Genomic DNA, 22,321 nt, shown 5'->3' with positions numbered 1-22,321 from the left:
ACAACATTAAGACAAATTTTTTTTAAGCTAATCCTAACACTTTACAAAAAATATTTGAAAAGAACATTAAAATAAAAAAGGTCATTAGTCCATACCTTTCTAAATGAATAATTTTATTTTTTACTCCAAGCCACCATTCACTATTCAACAACATACTCGCTCACACTTTTGAGCTCAAACAATGTTAAATACTTTTTTTTATTATTGACAACATTTAAAAACACAAATTTCAAATAGTTAGGGCATAGTAAATCACGATCTTCATATCGCCACCAATCATGCACACCTTCCTCTTAATAGTCAAGACGAAGAGATAATTCATATCATTGTCCTTTCACATTTAAATATGACAAGACATTTATTGTTTTGTTTTGTTAAAAATCTGGATGATTAATTATCATAAAGTATAATATATAATGTAGTAGTTTTATTATAATAATTATAATGTCAATACACATAATATGATATATGTAGTATAATAAATATAATGAAAATTATAACCAGATAAATAATATAACATTATATATTATATTATATAATATAATATATAATATAATCATCTAAATTTTTGTTATATACAAAAAAAACTTAAATATCAGTTCAATTAATAAATAATAATGTTATTATATATGTTACATATTATATTATATAATTATTTTAAATATAATAATATTATATCAAATATTTAAATATTAATTAATATGATAATATCATAATTATAGTTAATTTAAACTAACATAATAATTATGGATAATAATAATATATAACATGTTTGACATTTATAATTGTGTCAATAAAGGGGTTTTCAAAATGTGTTGATTAAGTGGTGGTGGTATTGTTGTGACCATCAAGGTTCAAACTCTTCCTAAACCTTTTTGATTGCACACTGTGCCTTCACTAGTCCAATGTGCTGGCTTGTAACTGTTGCATAATTAACATAAATAGACCAAAGATTCTAACAATTAATAAATAGTTATGTAAATTAATATAGATAAAACTATTTGTATGTTTTGAAATAAAATTGAAAAAATATATACATTAGTAAAATTAATCAGCCTATTTTAATTCATGATTCTTTGTATTAAAAAAATCCAATGTGTGTATTAGTATTCCTCCATGTTGACAGAAACTAATAACTAGTTAACCAATTACAATAACATTGTCCGATGAAAATATTAGAAGATCGAAGTTTATTTTTTAAATGTAAATAAATTTAATAAATACTTAAAAGATAGATCGCAACTGAACCAAAATGTTACATCCTTTGAATATCGAGTGTGGAACAAATGCTGCTCAACAAAGTCAATAAAGAATTGAATCATGAAGCCAGGGTTGTAGCTGGACAGTTGCCTATGGTATCACAACCAAGAATGTCCCTGTATTCTCTCGTAATCCAAAATTGATCATAAACTTTCCCATCTGAGCTTTTCTTGTACTCAAATAGCAAAGATGAATGATTGAAAGCTGTGAGCTTCACAAATCCAAAATCATAATCTTTGTAAAAGCTCCAACTGGTCTGTAAAGTGGTAAAGTCAGCCAAGTGTGCTCCACCACCACCAGCTACTACATGGATAGTTGCATTATAAGTACCTGTATAGTGAGACCTTTCATCACTCACGCAATTGTTCTGCACCATTTGAACATGAGGTCTTTAGTGAGTTTGTTAGTCTAATAATCTATTGTTTTTAAAAGGAAAAAAATTGCCCAGATTTCACCAAAATTAACATAATATTATTTTCACAGTTCATGAATTATTATATAAAGAATTACAAACTAGATATTAAATAACAAAAATCAGAAAAGTAAACATGGGTGATGTACATAGAAATTAAGAAAAACCATTCATCACCACTCAATTTAATCTACATTCATGAAGACAAGGTTTGTAACTTTGTACAGTCTATGAGAATAAGAGAAAAAACTTCTTAATTTCTCGTATCATTTGCATTATAGATCATAAAAGCATATAAATTTTTACCCAATTCTCACCTATTCATCAGCAATAGCATAAACAACTTACTTGATAAATGGGGCATGTTCGCTCATAGTTATGAACATGGCCATAAAAGGCAAGGTCCACCTTATACTTTTGCCATAACAATTGGAGACTCTCTCTTCCCATAGGTTCATCAAATGATCCTTCCTCCGCATATGAAGATCCAGAGGAGTAGCCCAAAACACGGTGTGCAATGAAGATAAGCCACGGTTGTTTCTGTCTATCAGCAGATGCAAGGCATTCCTCAATAAACTTATATTGTTCCGTTCCCTCTCGCCAATCCAACTCCGAATTTGCAATGCAGAAATGAAACATGCCATAGTCTGCAGAATACCTGAACGTTTATTTTCACAAACATTTATTAGTGCACTTAATTGCATAATTGGAACTGTACACAGAAGTACCATAAATCTTTTACTTAAATTTCTTAGCTCGTATTGCTTCCAATGAAGAGATAGAATACGATTTTATTTTACATAAGCATTAGGTTATGTAGGAAACTGAAAAGATGTGATACTCCATATATCTACTGTCTACGCATTCCTTTTATTCTTCACTTAATAACATTTATAAATGGAACCATGCCAAGCATAGTTTATATTTTACTTGGCATTCTATTTTTGGGTATCTCTGGCCTGTTCTCCCCATGGGATGGGTTTTATTCTTTGGGCTTAGACATGGATGTGAATTTTGCCGGGTAGGTAAAACCGTAGAAGTGTTTTCTGCTCCAATAAAGGATTTGGTGGGCAGGGTCTCTAATGAGACCCTTCAAACTTCTAAAAAAAAAATGGAGTTTGCAAGCAAACTCTGTCAAAAGAACGGCTCCAAAATTAATAAATAAAAGGACCTTGAAAAGATTTGAACCCAACAAATACTCTTCCAGAGAGCAAAATTCAATGGACATTGAGTGCTTATCATAGAAGAATGGGATCGACAAAATTGAAAATTCATATCTGAGAAGTTTGCAATTAAAAGAAATTTACGAGCAATCCACGCACCCCTCTTGTATAGGGTAGAACTGGCAAACAGACAGAATGTAGCTTTGAAACACATACGCACTCAAAATATATAACTTAAAATAAATATGGAAATTATGAATATCAAGATTTAACCTCATGAATATTGATAAAATGATACAATACACTCAAGGTTGACTCCAATTTACCCTACAGAAGGGAAAATATAATTCTATATTGAAACACAGATGATGTATACATTTAATTAATGTCCACGCTACTTACCAACATACCCAGATTTAAAATTTGGGGCTATCATTTAATTTGGACAAATTAAGGATTGATGATGCTTGCTCTAAAATATAAGATTCTCAACTTAAGGTTTTTTAATTGTCAACTTCTATCCATTCTTGACCTTTTTTGGATACTGATGTATAAATTAAGTTCTCCATTGAATATATTGTTGGGTTTTTCCTCTATGTTGTTAAGTTTTCTAATTCCTTGGATTGTGTTTCAAGTTTATAAGCATCAGAACTTCTTAATGCATTCTGATGTTTGTTCAAGTCAAATTAACGCTTAAATTTAAAAAAGGATAAATATTTTGTACCTGAGTTCAAGTGGTTTAGCTAATTGGCAAAAATACTACAACATCACACACTGTTTTTTTTCCCGAGGACAAAGAAACTTTTAAAATCTATTGAGCATACACGATAGTGACTACCATCATTCTGCAAAGCCTTTTTACTGTACTTATGTTCCTTTTGCTTTGATATCTCAAGGGAGAATGGTGTCAGTTGGCATCATCTCACGTCTCCACTTCCCCACAAAAAATCAGTTCTTGGTGATATCTACTCATTTATCAATAACAAGTGTGACAATTCTACGCATCCTTAATAAACCAAAAGTTTCACACATTTCGAAACATTGCACACACACCATATTTTACAATATGTGCAATCCTGCCACTTAGCACAATCTCACACACTTGCACATGATTGACAGTTTTTATCTCCTCAAAGTTTATTTCATACAATGTTAGGCATGTGTGATGTGAAAGTTTGCATCCAGCGCACCCCTAGGTTATTTTAGCATTCTAATTCTCTAATTTATTTTGGTTTTAAAGGTAATTTTGGTGAGATGCACACTATCGATCGTGTGATCCAACGGTGCCAAATCTATCTTGAGATTATGTAATGTCCCCTTTTTGGGATTGCCTTAAAATTACAAATTCGATACAAACTTGCTAGTTAAAGATTTCCTGTTCAACATAAACTATGGTGCAATCCCTACAATAACGTTAGCCAATATTTGAAATGTAATTCATAAGACCAATTAGGGTTCTAATATTATACAAATGTTCACATATAAATTTATAATCAATTGTACTAATAATCATTTGCAATAGCATTCTGCAATTAAATCATATAGTGTTCATTGAACTTAAAAGTAAATAGGCAATTAACACCACATACTTAAATCTACCATTCAACCATAATAGGAGTTGACTGAGGGGAGCACGATAGGGTGCCCAAAGCATCCCTCACACTAAGCTCAAGGGCAGATACAACACCCCCTTGGCCCTCATGTGGCAGGATGGATGAGTGGTCTGTCTAGTGGGGGAGCTCATCTCTACCCTCCCAATTCGTGTCACCTTATTCACCTGCTTATGATTGTGACTTCTCTTAATTCATTTCCAACAATCAACCATCGTAAAGGTTGGAGAAGAAACTGCAATAGGGCGCCCAGAACATTCCTCTCGTCTAAGTCCAAGGGCAGGATAAAACATCCCCTTGGCCCACATATGGCAGGATGTCATCCATCCATCATGGAGTAGCCTACTTGGAAGGGAAATTCATATCTGTTCTCCCCCCTCATATTTCCTTACTCGCCTCCACATGATTGCATGTTAAGTCACTTAATGAATAAGGAATATCATTTCATTTTATTGCCTATAAAAAATATATGAAGTTATGTATTGAATATACTATCACATTGGATACCACAATTATTTACTATAGCACCAAATTGCTGAATAGAAATACAGGTTCTTATATTAGAGAAGATCTGACCTGAATTCCTTGATCTTGTTCCATGCCTTTCTTCCATTGAAATCTCTCCTTAAGTAGCCTTCAATTTACCATGGAGGGTCATGTCCCTTCCTTTGATCATAGCTCTTTTCAAAAGTGATCTCTCTTCCAACTCATGGTTGTTAACATGCTGAAATCGCTACTGTTGTAATGTCCCCAATTCAGGACATTAAGATATACGATTAAAATAATATCTAATTAAAGATATTTATTATTAAAACCATCAATACATCTTGATAGCAATACCACTGCCAGTCATCGTCTATATTCTCCAGATAACTATAATGAAGACATTCAACCACCTGTGTCAATACCGTCCAGGTTGACATTTGAAGAATAGGCACTGCCACCGTGTAATATCAAAGACAAAGATAAGACATATGTTCATTGCATCAATACGAATGATACGGACAATTAGTGTTGCAGAGAGCAACTTAAATAACACTATCATTGATCCTATATGATACAAGGATATTGATCAATCAAGACATATAATCGAATATGATTATATCGACAAGGTATGAACAGATTCCTAGACATCCATATGGTTACAGTAGACAGAGCAAGTAATAAACAGGGCATCGATAAACATCCAGCAAGTGAGAATAAGATGATATACAACTATTTAGATATAAAGAACATAGATGATGATTGGTGACGACAATTAAGAGTAATATGTATCGATAATAACCCGTCTGCGATGTAGGAGAAGAATACCAATTCTGAGTTATTCGCATCCACTATGCGGTATGGTTGGTCAATAAGGGTGATCTGTTAAGATAGTACAGGTGGTAAATACAAAATGAGCTCAGCCGTTGGGAGATTATGGAGTGCTGTATGGAGTATTCGACCAATAGTCTTACTCTAAAGAATATCGTGGGTCAGCGATTTGTTATATTATGGTTATATAGATACATGGGAGGTAACGAGTGAAGGGACATTGCCAAGAGATCGACACAGCAGCAGAAGCGGTTGACTCCATTAATATGCGATTGGCAATTATATTCGAATGACCAAGGCTGAGCGGATTACTTACAACATAGTTGACGTCCCTAGTTACGATGACTGTGACTTAAAGATAAAACGGTATCTTGTTACTAGAACAAATAACAAACATTGATCAGCGATTATAACAAGAGCTGCAAGCAGCGAAGTTCCTGCCGGGAGTCTTTGCTTGTGTTTGTTGTATGCGTGGATTTGTATCTTTGCTTGTGTTTGTTGTATGCGTAGATTTGTAATTACTATGAGGAAAAACTGGAAAGTCTTTGCTTGTGTTTGTTGTATGCGTAGATTTGTAATTACTATGAGGAAAAACTGAAAATTATGGCAGTAGAATAGAATTCATGTTTTCACTATTATGAAAGTCAACAATGAACAATGGTGCTGGTATGAATACTCACATTTTTATAAGAACAGATGGTAAGGAAATAAATATAGATGAACTCAAAAGCACTACTTGCACTAATAAGCCCGTATCTGTGAATGTGAAGAATCCTTGGTTATTGCACAAGTTATTAGGATTTGAATTGTCTTGAAATTAAATTTTTCTGATCGAAGTTTTGGATTCAAAATAACAACTCCATATTGTCATTTTAAATCTGAAAATAAGTCTCAAGAGCCATCTGAACTTGATAATGTGAAAATCAGCTTAAGCCTTACTTGCATTGATTTTAAAAATCTAAAATTAGAAGGGGCATTTAGGAAATTTCTCTAGCACTCAACAAAAATTAAACGATAATACATCATAGTAGAAAATGATTGCAAATTAGGCAAATAACAGAGTGCTTGATCTGGTTGAGTAATAGGAACACTCACATCTATAATACATCTGATAGATAATTTATTGACATGTAGGAGAGAATCTCTGTACTAGCACTTCAGAGCGAAAGTTTTGAAGGTATAACTTTGTCCTGTTCTCTGTTATGGATTAAATGATGCACCACAAAATCCCTAAAATTGTATCTTTGATGTCTGTATTTCGTCTTATTCTTTGTTATGGATTAAATGATGCCACAAAATCCCTAAAATTGTATCTTTGATGTTTGTATTTCTTTATATGTGATATCCTGGTGTTGATGAGCTTCTCTGCCTAAGGGGACTGTAATTTTTTTGATAATGTTAGGGGGTCTTTTTGATATATCCTTTGCAAAGAATAATGATAGAATTGTAGGAATTCTCTGGGTGAGTTATCACAGACAAGTTAGAGGAGCAACCATTGCAGATGTATTTGCTGGATCATATAATCCAGATAAAATCTATCTCTGATTGTTTATTGTTCCTCTGACTAGTGTTTGGATTAGTCTGTAAACACCACAGACATATTGGAGCGTTAAAAAATGAGAGTTCATGGTTAACAAATTTGATTTAGAGTCAAATTTGGTAACACTGGCTTGTTAGAGAAATCCTAAAAACAAATTCAGAAATCTTTTTTTTTTTACTTTTTTCTTTTATGCTAGATTCTCAAGTTTCTGGAAATAGGTATCCAGTCTGAAAACATTAAATAAAACTGAAATAAAATTCAAACAGCATTTCGAGCTGCTGAAGAAGATGACAAGAAGCTTTCGTGGGAAGAAATCATCTCATGCTCCTGCCATAAGATTGCTACCTTTACCAAGCAGCTCGTAGCCTTAATGATAATAAAGTTGATGCAATGAAATAAAAAGAAATTAATAAAAGCAATAGCATAAGAAGATACATAGATGTGAAACTGCCATGATAGAATGAGCCTACTGTATGAGGTTGCATCAAAACTAACCTTGATTTCTGAAACAGACACCCTAACTCGGTTTTTTGCAACATTGGGAGGGACCAATCTAAGAACTTTGACAGAGAAATAGATATGATTTAAGAAAATTGAATATAATATACCATCATCATCCCCGCCATCAGAGATAAATTGTATTTCAACTATACGAGCATTATTTTTGTTGGGGCCAACAATTATAAATAATGATAGGCTATGAAAAACATAAAACTGTCAACAACAACATGGTCTCAACTCACCTTAACAAGGCAAAGCTAAAATGCCCATACTCACATAAAACTAGCCAGAGTTGATTTTTGAATGTCCTCACCTGATGGATAAAGTGCATTTCCTAACAAAAAACAATCCATTTAAAAAAAAAAATCCCAGGATCTAGATTATCCCAAGCAATCCTTAACATCAGGTCTGATATTTATTCACCTAATCAATGGAATTGAAAATCAGATTAGATTGAATCCATGGGTTAGACTGAATGACTTTTGAAGATCAATTCTATTTCAAAGAAATTTGGGTATGGCACAATGACCAGAGCACACATAAACTGCGAATGCTACATACAAATTTCAGTCGCCGTGAACTTTTACAGCGAAATCTGCACCAATTCGCATGGTGTTTTTTTGCAACTAACCTGCAATGCTGGTGACAACTTATTAGTAAAATATTTGTGTAAAATTTTGGTCATACATACCGCGTTTACTCCCTAGTATCCAGTGCAACCGTTGGATTCTGAAAAGGTTTTGGTATTTTTTATTAGGGCCGACACTCCACCCTATGCCCTAAAATATTCCATGATCTTCCACTTGAAACCAGCATGTAGAGACAGCTATAAACCTAACAACCAAATGTTACCTAGCAGCACTGCTTCTATAGACTCCTTTGAAACCGTGCATGCCTCTGCAATCGTGCGTTCTTTCTCGTCGAAATCCGAGCAGCCCTCTGCAATGAGAATCAGTGATTGCCAAAATTTGGTGCACCAAAATTTTGCCTAAAAAATGAGCATCTTTTCTGATTGCATATAGTTGAAAATAATACTTTGCAAAATTTTCTCGCAAATTGATTGGCTGAAGGGGAAAAGATTAATAAGAGTTTAATGATGAAGCCTCCGCTATAGTTTCCTGCAGGCAGGAACTAATATTTGGGATAGCATAACTAATAATAAGAAAGGATGGATTATGTTTGTCAAACCAGCGATTATCCTAATCAGATGATTAGCTGTGTAATGAGCAATTATTATAAGGTGTGGCAGCGATTAAAGAGGTAATAAAATAATCATTAGTATGCAGATCGATGTAGTTATGAAGAGGTGCGATGTCATTAATTATTAAGACAACTTCCTATGTTAACAAAATCATTAAAGGACAAGACATCACTCTTCAAGGAACAACTATTCCAAAAGACATGACATTTAGGAAAATAAAGGTATAAAAGGAGTTTCAAACATGAATTCAGGAGATTAGGAAGGAAAAAGAAAAGAAATATCATCTGCAACCATCGAATAGATTAGATCAGGTCAGAACTGTTATTAAGTTACATGCAGTAACATCCTGGTTCCTGGTGGTATGCATGGGGATGTGCTTAATATAAGAAGCACTATAATGTTCTTATACAAAACTTAATAATAATAATATAATTATAGAGAATAATACAATGATTATAATTACTATAATATTTTATAAGAACTACTCTGCAGTAAAGTATATACAGTATAACTGTAATGTCCCCACCTTTTTAGCATCTTAGTGGAGTTCTTAGCCTTTACATTCTCCGAAGGCTAAGTGGAGAAATAAGGAGAAATTGATTAAATTAATTTCTTATTAAGTCATTAAATAAAATAAAATAAAAAAAGGTGACTTTATATTTAATTAATTTAATTAAAAGTGACTTAAGTGATTTATTTAAATATTTTAATGTTATTATAAAGTTATAAAGTAACTTTATAATAATAAAGTCACTTTAATATTATAATGTGTGAATATGTCTTTAATCCCACATTGGCCAAGAAAGTGTTCGAGCTCTCATAAGAAAGAATAAAAGGGACTTAAGAGCTCATTTTTATGATCCATCCAGAGAATTGATATTTGTTTGTTATAAACTTGGGAGAAGAAGCCAAGGGTTTTTGATTCAGTCAGCCATTGGAGAGCGACAATTCTTCAGTGTTGCAACCATTTGAGGTGGTGAAATATCCACTGAATTTGGCATTTCAGGAGAGCTTCATTCTGGAGTTCTATTTGGGCTTTAAAAAGAAGGGAAGACATCTAGGGTATGCAGATTTTCGAATATATATCAATTGCAGACCTACAGTTTCATTTGGCAGCCATTAAAAATCAGAATTGAAGCAATCATTTCAAGATACAATTGCTGCTACAGTACCCGCGCTACAGTAGACGCTACAGTACTCGCGCTACAGTAATCCGTGAATAGTGAAACGCTACAGTGGCGTGAATAGTGACGTGCTACAGTACTAAGAAATCATGCCAATTATTCGTAGCTATAGCAGGAACGTGTTTAATTGGCAGTCCATTGAAGAGTGGAGACCATCATTTGCAGCAAGCATTTTACATATCAGGTTCTCTAATTTTGCTGTCATAAGTTTTGGAAATTACATGTTATACCTTTGTAACTATTTGGTGTGAGAATAACTAATAAAAACTTCATTATGCTGCTGCCACATAATTTCTAGTTTGCATGCCAAGTGTTTGATGATTTGTCAAGCAGCTGTAGTTGTTATTTTTAGTTACTTATATGCATCAAAATCAATTGGCATATCATTTCTATGACATTGTTAGTCAATCTTTCATGGTTAGAGGCATTCAAAACATTAATTGCAGTGTACAAGACCCAAACAATCCAAACAGAAAACTCATAACAGCAAGTACAGACTTTGCAAGACAAGTGTTTGACAAAATTCCCAAGGGTAGAAATCAATGATTTAAGGGCAAAGTTAGTAAGGGTTCTTACAATAACACTATCTGAAAAGAAATAAAAATGTATAAATATATATATGTATATATAGACAATAGTAATTTGAATGAACAAGTAAATTTGAATAAGATTGAATTATCAATTCAATATCGGGAAAAGATTATGTTATCACTGATAGGATTCATGTTAAGATAGTTTTTGTCCCCTAATCAATATAGTTTAAGTCATAAATATGTTAAGATGGATTAATTATGGTTAAAACAGTCCTAAACTTAGTAGGGGATATCACAACTGTAATCCATAATGAGATTCGCTGCCTTTATTAACAATGAGATTGCTGTATTTATTAATGATGATATCGCAGCCTTGATTAATGATGAGATCGTCCTCCATGATAATTATATATGCCTTTGTACAGTGATTGCTATGTATATATCAACCTATGCATCGGTGCTGGGTTAGATTGTTATCATCTGATAGGATAGAATAAATGCCTTCTCTCTGTTTGTCTTGGTCTGATTTAGATAGCAAAAATTTGTGGAGTCTTAAATAAGACAATTTTCTTGTCATTTAGGTTAAAGGAACTCATACTAGCACTATAGAAACAAAGTAAACCTTACTTTTTACTTCATAAAATAAGGACTCAAGACCCAATTTTTAGCTCTACCCAATTCACTAGTTGCTACAAGTACAAACACAATGATTTCTTATTTTTTCTTACTTTGAATTGCAAGAGGTATAGAAGAAAAGGATACACTAATTCACAATCCTTTTTTGAGCTAATATGAAACTTGTAGGACATTCTTCAATCAGCCTATTGCAAATTAAAAATTGAAAACTTTAGTTGCTACTTGATTTTCCTCTTCTTTTTATTACTTTAGGTAGCAAAAGGCATAAAAGCAGAGGACACATAAGTTGCAAATCATTTTTGAGTAATCAAAGAAGCTTAGCATTACTTGATTAGCCCATTATAGCTAAAAATTTAAAATAATCAATAGTTTGCTATAGTCACAAGAACCTTTTTGTAATATCGAAAATTGCATACAATTGCTATTTTCATGTTATGTTTTACACTCATTTTAGTGTTTGTATCCCCTAGTGTGTTTTTAGGCTCCATTTGGATTTGCCTTAGTCTTTTTCTTCCCTTGATGCCAACTTGTGTTTTTTTGTGTATTTTCCTCTTTTTGTGTTAACCAATGTTAATTTTGCATTTATCTTGTGCCATGCTAATTTGTCAAGTATTCAGATGACTTGTTGTGCTTGGATGCTTGTATGACACACTAGCATCCAATAACCTTTCAAACATACAATAGCCATTTCTCTTGAATCTTTCTGCCTTTCTTCCATTGGTCAAGCTTTGTAACTGTTATCTCTAAAAGTTGCACCCTCACGAAGTTGTAGAACTTGGTACTGTAGAGGAACATGGAAACACTCCTAGGTTGTGGGTTACCAAAAAATTTGGAGTGAATCTCGAGATAAGGCTGGTTCCTAGATAGTTATCACCTAAGTTTAACTATTCTAATGACTTTGTTGAGAAAAGGGTAAGAAAGATTGCATGAACTGAAACTATAATCTAATGGGTGATGCACCAAAGTGTTCTACCCAAATTTGTAAAATCAACTTCAGTAATGATACAATTTCAACTAAGAAACAAGCTAACTTGCACAAACTCTAATTGTATACCTTGCATAGACATTCTACAAAAGGTCATTATTGCACCTGATTCAAGAAGGAAGAAATAAGCTTCACAACCTGAACAACTACAACACAACTTATCAAAATCTGCAACAAAGCATAATCTTTCTGCAAAAGACACTTAATAATAAAACATAAACTACAAGGAAGTGAGAAACTTCACAAATAGCGATGTTAAATCAGCTAAGTGTATACAATATGACATAAATATGAGAAGGTAAACACTTATCCATTAATCTCAAAAGGTAGTCTGATGTACAAATCTGGAAAAATGAGTTACAAATCTCTCTCTACAACAAAGAACTTTGAAAATGAGTTACAATGATGCAAGTGAATGAAAAGAACTCTCTAACAAATGAAGTTTGAAGATATATATGCTTTTCCCAACAGCTGCATCCTAAAACGAAACCCTAACCATCCTGGTTGAATCCACCCAAAAAGCCTACTTTTTAGGGCCCTAAACCAGTCTAAAAGGGAATGTGCTTGAGAAAAAGTCAAGCCACCCTATATCCTACCATAAAAGCTCTTAATTGTGCATTAAATGGCCCCTAAATATCTTTGAACAAGCCTGCAATCCCTCATAAATGTGGAAAATATCTCTGACTTCTTACGAAATGCAAATAAGTAAAAATATCTAATAAAGTGATTTATAAAATATCACTTTAATAAATACCTTTCTTATCTCATTTTTACATTTTAAGTCATGATTTTAATAAATAAAAATAAGAAAGTTATTTATTAAGGTGATATATAATCAATCACTTTAATAATTTTTTTTTATTATTTCATTTATTTATTTTAAGACAAGATATTTAATAAATATAAATAAGAAAAATATTTAATAAAGTGATTTATAAAATATCACTTTAATAAATATTTTTATTATTTAATTTATTAATATTCCTATGTTATGTTTTCCTATACTTATTAAGTGATTTATATATTGTCACTTAATAAATATTTTTACATGACATTATTGATTAAGTGATAAGAAATAAATCACTTAATAAGATATATTACATCGACATTATTGAGGTATGCAAAACACTGTTCGACCACACCTTAGGCTCACGAGGGGTATAGTAGGGAGAGAGGAAAAATAAAAAGGCAAAAATAATGCCCAATCTCAATCGATGATATGATATAGGGTACTTGAATAACCCTAAAATACTTCATTTCATTCTCTTCACATTCGATACTTTTCACTCTGCTTTCTGTAGCCCCACCATGGGGTTTGTTGAAGAAATCAACCACAGATAGGGCTGCCATGCTTGGAAGTTTGCAGGGTTTTTGGGGCATTTGTTGCAGAAATTCACCACCCTTTATGGCACCACAAGTGAGCAAAAACAACTCGATTTGGAGCATTTCCTTGATGAAATAGTTAATGGCATGGCTATCTGGTGTTTTTTTCCCTAATGCGTCTAATTCAAAACTCCATTTGATTTAAAAATAATGGCATGAGCAATCCTCTATATATTTTGTTATTTTTTTTTATTGAAAGGCTTTTATTACAGTCTGCACTGGAATATTTACCATTTTTTTTTGGAGAAGTTTCATGGCTTCCAGCCATTATGAATGTTGTGGCTCATTTCATGATAACTGCATTGTATTCCTTTGAAATCCTTCACTTGTTACCCTGAAGTTTAGCATTCTGTCATGCTCCTTTGACAATGAATAAAATCACTATTTTTTGTACCCTTAATGCTGTATTATGCTTTTTGAATGAGCTTAGTGATTACTGGTAATGAGTGATTTTTTTTGGAAGGTTGCCCTAACCCTTGTCATGTCTTTTGATTAATCATTCACTGTTTTGATGTTCTTGAGTTTTGGACCCATTGTCACTGCTATTGCTACATTTACTGTCCAGGACTGTGGATGATAGTCTTGTAATTTGACATTGATTAGACCTTGCACCTTTACTGCAACCCAACAACTTGATTACTATGATTTTGGAACCCTCTCTCATGACTGTTGAAGATAAAGCTATGAGTTGAAACAGATTCTTCCTTATATAGTGAATGCTACTGATCTACCCTTGTTTTGAAATGATTTTACTTTTGTCAAAACTGAGATGGCATTGTTGATCTGTTGTAGCTGCTCTATATATATCAGGATTTGATCATGTTCATAGCTTTGAGACATGGAACTTTGTCATACATCTTTGATAATGGACTGCAAAAAAAAAGGTTTTGTTACAAACTATAAAGAACAGTGACTTTTCTTTAATCTTTTCTCTGATCTTTGTCATCAAATCTGCCTTTGGCTGAGATTTATTGTTGATTGTAGCACTATTTTTAGAATGTTCTGTTGTTATGATATCTTTGTAGTCTTCAAGACACCCCATGAATATCCTTTGAACAATGGAATAATTGTCTTTTGTATATGACAGTGAATGGTGTATCACAATATTGTCCTTGAACTTTGCTATCTTGTATTCAAAACTGTCCCCATTTAGAATAAACACTTGTATTAGTCCATTGTAACTTTGTCGTAGCAGTGTTTGTTGGAAGGTCAATATATCCCTTCCTATTGGTTTATGACAGCTTCTGAGCCTCCCCAATCCTTTCTCAATGAAGCTATGACTTTTGTGACTTTGATTGCTGCTCTAAACCTTAGGCATTGGCATACTGTCAATTGCTCATTGTGCATGAAGTCTATAAATTGCCCTTTCCATTCTATTCACTCATGAACATGATTGTCTTAAGGAGATATCACTACTCTTTGTGCTCTTGTAGCATGCTTCTGTGAGTGTATTTTCATTCATCACCATGCTCTGAGCTTCTGGAAATGTGTTTGAACGGTCTTGACTGGCATTGTATTCTTCTCGCTTCAGGGTGACTCCATTGGGTAATTGTAGGTTGAAAATTTTGTACACCTGGGGAATGTGCAAAATTGTGGTTTCAGCCATAGTGTGTGAGTATGATACTCTCCTAATTTAGGGAAGGCTCCCCCAATCTATAAACTATACCTAAACTAAAAATGGATGAGACAACAATCTTTCTTTTTCTTTCAAGAAAAAATATATCCTTTTCTCTTCACAGAAAAGTGATAACAATTGAAAATAACGGTAGCAACAACTTATAAAACAAAGTGAGAGAAAGGAAATGAAGTTTCCTGAAAGCACAAAGACTTCCGTCACTTCCTTCGGGACGGGACAACAATATCAAGCTCAAAGTCTTGAATATGTGAAATCCTATCTACCCTTTTCTATATTAATGATAACAAGAACAAAGTATATTGGCACAAAGTCTGAAATATCTTATCCTTCTCTATATAAAACAGCAAGAACTAGTGTAAGCTCAAAGTCTCACAACTATTCCTTATCACAAAATCTACTTCTAATTTCTTTCAAGAAGTGTAGGCACAAAAAACCTACAACTTTTCTCAACAGAATATCTATTCTAACTGATATTAATCTCCAATACTTGCAACACAAAGTCTGCAAATCAAATTTGATTAAGCTCTTAAAGAAACACTAGCAAGAAAGATAATATTGAACACAAACTCAAAATATTTAGCACAAAGTCTCAATCCTTGAGCAATCTTCTTTTATTTCTTTCAACTTCAATTTACACATAAAAAAGCAAAAATTCTTTCTTGCTGTAAATTTAGCAGAGTTTACTTGCTTGCTTTCAAAAAGATCCCCAATTACAAAAGACCCTCTCAAGTATTTATAGGAGAGGAGTCTTGAGAAAAAGGTGGGAGGATGTCAACTAACTTGAGGAATTCTCTCAACCACCATGACTTATTCAACTGCTAACTAAGACTTACTCAAAATTACAAGTCCTATTCTAAATTGACTTGTAATCAACCTACTTGTAATTACAAAAATGCAAGTAATGACTTAACTTGCAATTTACAAAATTGCTTTTATAAGTAAGCTTGTCAAAAGGGAAACTACAATATTGAAATTACATTTAAGTGTTGAAAAACACTTATGTTGTAGCATGTTTGGCCATGAATCCTTCGAACTTCTGGATGATCATTTGCAGTTCATTAGGATTCAGTTCGTAAGTATCCTTCGCAACGATCATGGTTTTTACAATAACATCGTTGCAACAAAGGATTGTAATGTTGTTCTTCTCAAGAGAAGACTGGATTTCTTGCAAGAAGAATTGGTATTTCACCAAATCTTGAATCGATACAGCTGAAATTGTTCATTCCTCCATTCATGATGAATCTTCATTTGTAGATCTGAGAGAACTTCTTCTTCCAGCAACAATTCTCCATTCTGATCCATAATATTACAACAAGCTTTCTCACAACAAGAAACAACATCTTGCAACACTTCAGTGTGTAATTTCAAGGCATCATCAATATCCTCAATGAGTGACTTGAGAACAAGGACTTTATTCTCCAAGAGTTCTTCAAATTCTAGATACATACTCTAGAAGGAATAATGTCATGTTCTTGAAGAACGTTCAATTTTTCTTGAGGCATCTTGTTCCAAACCATCAAATTGCCTTCAACTCTTTCCAAGTTTTGTTTCAAAACCTCAGAAGCCTGATTCAATTTTTCTTCAATGGTCTCCAACTTGACCATCATTTGGAACACATCTTTCAACACTTGGGCACATAAATCATGAAGTTGATCTACCCAAATCCAATGCTTGTACCTTTTGAGCAACTCTTTCAACTCCTTGGACTGATTCTTTTGCATTTGAAGAAGTTGAAGGATTGTCCTCTTCATTAGAAGACTTGGTGATCTTTTGGATTGCTAGAACAAGTTGCACATTTTCCTCTTCTAGCTTATTCTTCTTCGCTAGAAGTTCATCATACCGCTGCACCAATGAGGCTACCAACTGTTGAGCATCATGCTTGACCACTTCATGTGTTTGTTTGCCCAACCCCACCCTTGTGATCTTGTAATCAACAACTTCCATCTCTTACTGTGGCTTGTCTACAATTGGTTCAACAATTTCAGCCACCTTCATTCTGTTACTATCCACTGTTACCCTTGAAATCGTCTTAGCTCTTTTGGCAACCTTGAATTTTGATTGCTTGAGATGCTGGAAATTAAAGGTGTCAAGAGAGATTTCCTGTTTCTTTCTTTTAGGAGTAAAAGAACTAAGCCATGGAGGTAAAGCCATCAATTCTGCTTGAGTAACACCTGAAAGTGAGGGAGAAGCAGTTTATGTTTGAACAATAATCGTCATCTAGGGAGAAGCAACTGTTTGAACAACTATAGACTGCTCATTAACCAAAGGACATGATGACTGCATCATGAACTCGTCAAAACTAGAAGTAGAAGTATCAATTTTTGACAAAGGGACATATGCATGATTATGCTCAAAGATATTCATCAAATTCTCTTGAGGATGATCAAGAGATGACCCTACTGCTGAAATTGGAATGACCCTCTGAGGAGATTCATCCACTGAAACAAAAAACAATATGAACAGTGGAAAAAGCATCCACATTCGTGTCAAAAGGAGACATAGGTAATTCTAAAGGAATCTGAGGAGGAACTTCATGAGGTGACTCCGACGTTGGTGACTCGAGAGCATTATCTAATTGTAGTTCTTCCTTTGGATCTTCTGAATCAATTACATGAATATGAGGCTGAGGCTTTTCTTTCCCTCAAACTGTCACTTCTTCAGGAGGAAGTACCATTGCTCTGCTAACTCTCAACTTGATTCTTGTGCCTGAAGATGATGCACCTTCCTTGTTGTCTATTTTGATTTTGGACTTACATCTGAGAGGTCTCGAAGAATCATCTTCTTTACCAATCTTGATCTTGATGAGTCTAACACAGTTGCTCTTGAGCCAAGTGTTGGTGTTAGCTAAGACAGGCTGAAATCTATCAAGAATGGAAGTGCATTCCTAATGTGACCATTGAATCAATGGAAGCGGTGCTTCATCAACTCTCTTTCCAACATATTCAGGATCAACCCATATGTCTTCTATCCGATGCACATGTGTGAAATACTTTTTGATCCTCTCCTTCATGCCTCGGTAATCAAAATCTTCTCTTGACTTGAACCTTTTGAGCTTTATTTCTTGCATTTCGGTCTCCATGGCCTTGGCTTTGGTGGATGTAATGAGGGAATAATGGCCAATCTTCAATGGGTTATTTGTGGAAATTCTCATTCCAACCTTATGCTTAACAGATTGATGTGCATGAACAGTCATGATCTATCTCCCCAACTCCATAAGAATGATCTTATCAGTTGGATATCTAAGAAGCATATATGGCTGGCCGCTATAACATCCAACTCTCATGTAAGTGAAAGTTGGGAATTGAAGGAATAAGCAGCCATAATCATTCACCTTCTCTCATGCGGCATCTGACAGTCTTCTATTTTTCAATGTCTTGTCAAACAGGCACATATAATGACCAAAGAAGGCGTCTTGGACCCTCCTGTAGTGCAATCTACTGGGTCTCAAAGGTGCTGGTCATAGTAATCCCACACAGGTATAAGCGAGCGATCACCCTTGGTAGAAAGACAAGGGAAGTGTCTGAGTGATGCTGCTATATACACTAAATATGAGTTCATGTAGAATGTCATAGTGGAAGGAACTGATGCAAGTTGTTCACAAAGGGTATCACTAATGATTTCGCCCCAAGAGATGTGTACATAGAAATCTCCAAAGATAGTGCAGCTGAGTACTATGTTTCAAGAGAGAAAGATTGCAAACACCATATCAATAGGTGGATCCATGAGCCACATGCTGCTTTTACATGATGGGCTAAGTTGTACCATTGTGATTTCAAATGGGAGATCGGAGACACAATCACTCTTCTAAGTAGGATGATGGGTTTGGAACATTCTAATGTTTTTGAACCATGGATGTATAAGTTCATCATGCTCATAAGGCCTCTAAAAAAACCGAACTAAAACAAGAGAAAAAGAAACATCTATCATAATCAAACAAGGAAATGGAAACAACTTAAAAAGAAAAAAAAGAAAAACTGAAAATAGACCATACCTAACTTGATCAAGATGCCCTTCAAAGAGATGAAAGGAAGAACCAGCTCTTTAAATAGAGAGAAAAACTAAAACATTGAAAACCCTTGCCACGTCCCAAGCAAACTCGAATTTCAACCAAAAACGACATCCAAGGACGAGAAAGAACGGGCCAATACGCCTAGCAAACCCACATATGGAAGCAAAGAGATGAATTGCTTAGGTTAGGAGACCAAAAACGCCTCCATACATTCTACAAAAACAAATTGAAAGGAGGCAAAAATGTGGCAAATGAACAACAAAACGCCTTCCATTTGGCAAAAAACGTGGCCCAAGATGCAGCAAAAACGCTTCCAAGATGACACGCCTCCCTCATTTCATGGATTCTCCCATAAAAATCGGATTCAAACTCTTCCAAAATTGAACTCCTTGGAGGGAAAGGCAGGTCGGGTTCTTGGCAAGAAACTACAAGTGAAAATGCTTTGCAAAAGACATGTAATCGGGTTTTAAAGAACCTTCTACAAGTTTTAAATCTTTCAATTTTCATCACTTAGGCAAATTCAGGTTTGTGAGAGGAAAGAACAAAAAGACATGCCAAAATAATTTGTAATAGGGAAATAAAATCCCCTTTACAAGTTTAAAATGGCTTAAAGGACATAAAACATGTAATAGGGAAATAAAATCCCTTTTACATCTAAAAATCACTTAAGTAGGAACTTTGAAAAGAAATTACAAGTTCCTTTTAAACTTATAATTTTAAATTCACTTGTAATTTGTCCAAAAAGTTCCCACAATGACTTAAAAGACATAAAAAGCAAGGGGAAATAAAAAGTAAGTTACAAGTTTTAAATGAAGTACACTTGTAATTGTTTTAAAATTTCCCTACAACACTAAAACAAGAGAAAATTAAAACTTGCAATCAAAGGAAAATTTCCTACCTGCAGTCAGGAAGAAAAAAACCGAAATAGAAGAAAAAACATAGCAAGCAAGCTCGAAATGCGATGAAATTTGAAACGTGGATCGAGGATTAATCTAGTCCAGGGGCAAAGCAAAATTTTGCCTCGGGAAGCATGCCTTAGAGTAAATTTTTTCATTTTTTAACAAAATTTTTAAAGGGGTTGTCTATTTATGTGAATACAAAAATACGGACAACAGTAATGATTCGTTATTTATACTAGTAGATTCATAATTCACTATTGTGAATAATGAACCCTTTCTTGATTGAGTTATTATGAAGCAATAAGAATCTAATCACCTTCAAACACATTTGCAGCATGCTGAGCTCAACCCTTGTGGGAGCCCATTTACTCCACATGCTGTAATAATAACATTGATTGAAAGTCAATGATATAATTTCACCTATTTTTGCACAAGGAAAAAAACAATGTTAGATAAAAAATGATGAAGCTTAGAGGCTTCCATTGAGGATCTTATGGCACTCTTATGACATTGCTCTACCTTTTTTTGTTCTCTGATTTTTGTGTAACTTGTTCAATGCTCTATCGGGATGGATTATACATTTATTGATGTATATGATGTGTATAGTGATCCCGAGCTCTAACATCACTCTCCTATTCACTTGCAGGTATTTAGTGACGATGGAGTAACATACAAGAGAATTCAACTAGATTCAACAAGCAGCCTTCGGGGTTCGTCATTCCAGGCAATGACGGATCCCTATCCACTTCTTATGCTTTTTTCCTTTCTTGTTCATCAAATCTATAATCTATTTTCATATAGCATAGAATAAGTTAGACCCACGGCTTGTGTGGGAAGCTATACACTTGTAACTATTTTGATCAATCTCAATATATATGCAAAGTTTTTATGAAATGTGTTCTATTTTACAAACTTGCACAATAATTTGTAATCAATCCGATAACCACATGCATGAGAACGAGCCAATGCCAAAATAAAATGTGTACCTCTTTCTCTTTTCCTTGCAATAACTATTCAGCTCTACCTGATTGGGCTGGAAGTAAAATCGGGTAACAGTAACTGGCCTGGAACAAATTCCAACAGCTAGTTCAAACTGCTTGTCTCTTCATAGTCCATTCTATCTCCATTATGAATCACAAAACTCAAAAAATTCAAGCATTTAAGATCACTGCACTCTTTGCAAGCAATCTCTCTTGTTTTTAATCTCTCATGTGACCGTTATCAGCACTCTTTACCAACATTTGAAGATTCTTCGAGCACTCTACTGTCCAACGTAGGTTTCCTTGGCAATCTTGCATTCTTGAGGACATCTTGTTTGTGGTATTTGCAAGTTTTCATCTACCATTTTGGTGTGAAATGATTGTTTTCAAGCCTTTACTCTTTGCTTTCATTTTCTATTAGGCATTCGTGAACTCGTTAGTGTTGCTGGCACTTGTGTTCCACACTTCTATTTACACTCTCACACACTACTTTATTGCTTCTTGTAGACGTAGGAGTGATATTCACAGATTTTCTTTTGTGCCCTTAGTTCTAGAAACACTTAGGCTATGCACACACTCATTTCTCTTTCATATGCATCTTTGACTACACGTGGAAACCGAAAGGTAAATAGGGGCTTGACCATTTGTGGCAAGATCCCAAGCAGTCCAAATCTTCTTTCTTGGCCAAGGTACAGGCTTACAAGCTTTGCTACCACATGAAGGTTTGTTTGAATGACTCTTTCTTTCTGTCCATTTCATTATTTTGTTTGATTTGATTAAATTTTAGCTCCATTCTTGCTATTTTTGTGTTATCTAGCATCTAGTAGACATGAGATGTTACCTATACAACTTGAGCCTTTCAAGGGAAAAAACGGGGCTTCATTAAGCTATTCACATTCCTACATGTACAAAATAAATAAAGCATCACTAGACAATCTGGAGAGGTTAACTGGGAGCATCGTCAAGTTTCCTGGTATCTCTTTTCTTTGGATACACAGGTGCAAAACTATCTTTGCAAACACAATATATGTATTCAGAAAAAATGATAACTCTTTGAATAAGCTGATTTGTTAGT

The 22,321-nt window shown here is 34.0% G+C and overlaps 1 pseudogene across 1 annotated transcript in view; it reads right to left on the bottom strand.

The window, feature by feature from the left end:
• Nucleotides 1–986: 986 nt before the first annotated feature.
• Nucleotides 987–22,321, bottom strand: part of LOC131070284 (nucleotide pyrophosphatase/phosphodiesterase-like) — a 142,825-nt pseudogene continuing 121,490 nt past the window's right edge. The window contains exons 10-11 of the transcript XR_009112303.1: nt 2,021–2,330; nt 987–1,627 (exon numbers count right to left, since the gene is read on the bottom strand). The product of XR_009112303.1 is annotated as a nucleotide pyrophosphatase/phosphodiesterase-like (transcript). The remainder of the gene's footprint in view (nt 1,628–2,020; nt 2,331–22,321) is intronic.

Source organism: Cryptomeria japonica, chromosome 1, assembly GCF_030272615.1.
Source record: "Cryptomeria japonica chromosome 1, Sugi_1.0, whole genome shotgun sequence".
NCBI classification, from domain to species: Eukaryota; Viridiplantae; Streptophyta; class Pinopsida; order Cupressales; family Cupressaceae; genus Cryptomeria; species Cryptomeria japonica.
The sequence above is the reverse complement of the archived record's forward strand: the minus strand, read 5'-3'. Positions and strand labels throughout refer to the sequence as shown.